The sequence below is a fragment of the Camelina sativa genome, chromosome 13 (genome assembly GCF_000633955.1).
Source record: "Camelina sativa cultivar DH55 chromosome 13, Cs, whole genome shotgun sequence".
NCBI lineage: Eukaryota > Viridiplantae > Streptophyta > Magnoliopsida > Brassicales > Brassicaceae > Camelina > Camelina sativa.
In genome coordinates, this window is record NC_025697.1 from 1846976 (window position 1) to 1851567 (window position 4592).

The 4592-nt window shown below is 37.9% G+C and overlaps 1 pseudogene; it reads left to right on the forward strand.

Annotated features, from left to right (window-relative positions):
* Positions 3894 to 4592, forward strand: part of LOC109128313 — a 2098-nt pseudogene continuing 1399 nt past the window's right edge.

Genomic DNA, 4592 nt, shown 5'->3' on the forward strand with positions numbered 1-4592 from the left:
GTTTAATAGCACTACAGTTGCATAAGCCGTAGAGACATTTGATAATTTAATGAGAGACAATAGAGAAGACGAAGAAGAAGACGATGGATGAAGCAGAAGAAGAAGATTGAACCAGTTTGAAAAACGCGTTCTTTTTGTTTTGATTATCTCTCTCTCTATCTATCGCCGCCGAGTTTTGCGCTGCGATTTGTCTTAAACTCGTTTTTATTATTAAACTTTTGTATTTTGTTTTTTTTTTGCAAGTCCACACCCTTTTCAATCTTGGCAACTCAGACGTCGGGCAAGGTTTTTTTTTAATTAGTAGTAGTAATTAAACTTTTGGGATTTAAAAGTGAAATTACCATAAATTTGTTTTCCTTTGTCTGAGTTCTTTTTAAACGGACCCCATCATTTATTATTTTTTTAAAGATAAAACCCTCAAGTAAAAATTATGCAAACAAAACCCACGTTAGAGTAAAAGAGCAGACAATCAAATAAAAAAAACATCCACATGTTTAGTAGCTTATTAACAAATCACGTTGATCTATCTACACATTCTTGTCGTCGTACTCGTCAGAATTTTTTTACCTCCTAATGCTGTTAGCACAGAAAGCAGAATCACAGCTTACAGACTTGACAACGTCTTTGTTTCACTAACTCTCTGATTCATTAACTTTGAAAGTACTAAAGTCTGAAATTTCAGTTCTGTTACGGGTGCTCTCGTGTCTTCCCCAATTGAACGATTCACAAGCTCTCAAAATCCCTAAACCTCAAGGAAATGTCTCGTATCCCCTCCATCAACGAAACCAAAGATGGAGACTTTTCGACATAATCATCATCGTGGAGGAAAAAGTAAAGTCTTTTTCTTTTTATACACAGTAGCGGCGGCCGGAGGGCAGACAGAGTATCATCATCATCTCCGGTTTAGCGTGAGATTCTATGAAGCACGGGGACGGCAGTTCCATGATGTCTCCCGTCTCGGAAACGTTTCAGGTACGGAGACGGCGAAGAAACGGCATGGAAACGTCTCCGGGACATTTCGCACACGGTGGGGACGGTAACAGTTTATGGGGACGGCAACGGTTCTAATCAAAAACGTTTCTCAAACGTTTCTATTGTAAAATAGGAAATTTAACTGTTTTTCTTCCATTGTCCAAAAAATTAACTTTTTAAATATTGTCTAATTAGGGTTTACAAATATCAATGCTATATATATCTCATCTTTTTGCATTCTTACTTCACGTCGACGTCGTTCATCGCAAAACCAAAACACACAAATTTCTCTGTTTTTTATTTTTGGTGAAGACAAACTTCTCTGTTTAGCTCTGCAAAAGGTATGTCTCAACTCTCAAGCTTCTTAATAATTTAATATAAGTCAAATCTTTGTTTAATCAGTGTTTATAGATCGAAACAACGAAACTTATAAACATAGTAGTTGATAAGTTACGTAACTTACGTTTATATATTTTATATTGTTTGATTATATATTTTATAAGCGTTGGTTGATTATTAACTTACGTCTACGTAACTTTTTAATATTTATATGTAGGTTGATTATTGATAGTGGATCTAGTCAAAACGGTGAAGCTCCATTATGGGCTTACGTGACTAAAATTCAGAAGCAAGGAACAACAGGAGGAACTTAGAAGCTTAAGTGTAAGATATGTAATGAAACCAAGGGGGGATCTTATTCGAGAGTGAGAGCACATCTGCTTGGATTGAAAAACGCTGGTGTAAATTCTTGTCCGAAAGTAACTAAAAGTGAAAGATAAAAGATGCAAGGGTTAGAAGACGATTTTGAGAAGAAGGAATTCTGGTCAATATGAAGATGAAAAGACCACGATGTGGGATGTTGGTGGAGATTCATACGATACCATGGAAGATGTCGGATTTTTGGAGTTTGCTAATCTTTCATTAGATGAGTCCGATCTTGAAAATGAGTTTCAAGAAGAATAATTTATTTTAATTATTATTTAATATATTATAGTCATGTTTTGTTTCATGAAATTTTTTTTATAAGTGACTTTATTTATTTTATTTTACTAATATATGGATATTTTTATATTTTATATATTATAAAACTGACATATCCCTGCCGTATCCGTACCCAAAAATATTTACTTCGCCGTTTCCCGTCCTCGTCCCCGTACCCGTTTCCCGTTCCCGTCCTCCTCTAGGTGCAGCATAGGTGAGATTAGAGTCGAGGAATCTGATTCTCCCGCCCTAGTGACACGTGTCCAAAAGTCGGTTAAAAAGCAAGTACGATATTTTTCAATAATTTTATAAAACTTAAAAAAGGAAATAAATGGAAGAAGGAAAAAAAAAAGTAAACTTTAAAAAAAGAGGAAACGACGACGCTTTGTTCGTCGTTATGCTAATAGCAGAGTATACTCTGGGTCTGGGGGGTACATATGTTTTTGTGGAAAAACGTGAGCCAACCCCACGTTCCCAAGAAAAAAACAGCATCAACGTCTTTTACACTCTCCTCTCTCTCTCTCAATCTCTGCTTAGGCCATGTTTATCGGTGGATCACTTAGGGTGATCTTGGGCCTTTTTAAATTGAAATTAATCGATGTGTTTTCGTCTGTCGTGTTCAACCAGGCATGGACGCTTTATACGACTACGGTATAAACAGCCCCTTAGATGGTAGTAGCGAGTCAGACGAGGAGGTTGAGATCTCTTACTATCCTCCGGAACCAGCTCCTGCGATTGGATTCACAAGTCTATCGAGCCGTGAGACACAACTGAACCAGCTCAACGACCAAATGATCCAGCTCAAGTTACTTGTGATCCAGCTCAAGGATCAAGTGAACCAGCTCAAGGACCAAGTGATCCAGCTCAAGGACGAAGTCAACCAGCTCAAGAACGAACTGATCCAGCTCAAGTAAATCTGTCTCGTTTTAGCTTGTTGTTGTTTGCTTCCGAAAGGTGAATCCGTGACCGGATTATTGTAGGGGCTACGTATTTTGTTTTCTAGTTTTAAAGTCACTTGTATTTCTAATCTTTGTTTGGATTTTAGTTACAAAGACAGAGTCACAAGAAATTTATTTAGTTTGTCCGATTGTTCACATGCACCAAGTTCACAAGAAATAAGTTCACACCAATTTGTCTCTTCTCTCTTCTGTCCGAAAGTTCAATATATATGTGAAGAGAACAAGATTAAATCAAACAAACCAAATCATACACTCTTCTTTCTTTTGTTCACCTCCTCTCTTTTACTCATCTTATTGCAAATCAAACTATTTTCTTTCTCTAACCAAAGACATTTTCTTTCTCAATCCTGTTATGGCATCTTCTTCCAACAATTTTCACTACCATTATGATCCCAATAACGATAGTTTAAACCAATACTTTCAAGAGCAATTTAGTAACCAGTTTGAAGCTGTCGAAGAGGAAATTCCGGTTGAAAGGAAACCACGTGCATATATCGATAGAAAAAGAGAAGAAGGGCATGAACGTTTGTGGAACGATTATTTTTCTGATAATCCGACTTACAATGCTCACCAATTCCGGCGACGGTTTCGAATGAACAAGCCGTTGTTCTTGCGTATTGTGAATCGTCTCAGTGAAGAAGTTCCATATTTTAAGCCAAAAAGGGATGCAACCTTCCGGAATGGTCTATCACCCCTACAACAATGTACGGCAGCAATTCGACTTTTAACATATGGGACTGCATCAGACTCGGTTGACGAATACATACGTCTTGCTGCCAGCACTGCTCGTAAATGTTTGGAACATTTTGTCGTCGGGATAGTTGACTTGTTTGGCACTGAANCAAGAGAACAAGATTAAATCAAACAAACCAAATCATACACTCTTCTTTCTTTTGTTTACCTTCTCTCATTTACTCATCTTATTGCAAATCAAACAATTTTCTTTCTCTAACCAAAGACATTTTCTTTCTCAATCCTTTAATGGCATCTTCTTCCAACAATTTTCACTACCATTATGATCCCAATAACGATAGTTTAAACCAATACTTTCAAGAGCAATTTAGTAACCAGTTTGAAGCTGTCGAAGAGGAAATTCCGGTTGAAAGGAAACCACGTGCATATATCGATAGAAAAAGAGAAGAAGGGCATGAACGTTTGTGGAACGATTATTTTTCTGATAATCCGACTTACAATGCTCACCAATTCCGGCGACGGTTTCGAATGAACAAGCCGTTGTTCTTGCGTATTGTGAATCGTCTCAGTGAAGAAGTTCCATATTTTAAGCCAAAAAGGGATGCAACCTTCCGGAATGGTCTATCACCCCTACAACAATGTACGGCAGCAATTCGACTTTTAACATATGGGACTGCATCAGACTCGGTTGACGAATACATACGTCTTGCTGCCAGCACTGCTCGTAAATGTTTGGAACATTTTGTCGTCGGGATAGTTGACTTGTTTGGCACTGAATACCTGCGCCGACCAACACCAGAGGATCTTCAAAGGCTACTATTTTATGGAGAACAGAGGGGTTTTCCCGGGATGGTTGGAAGCATTGACTGTATGCACTGGAAGTGGAAAAATTGCCCAACCGCTTGGAAAGGAATGTATTCAAGAGGCACCGATAAGCCAACAATTGTTTTGGAGGCAGTAGCTTCACAAGATCTCTGGATATGGCAC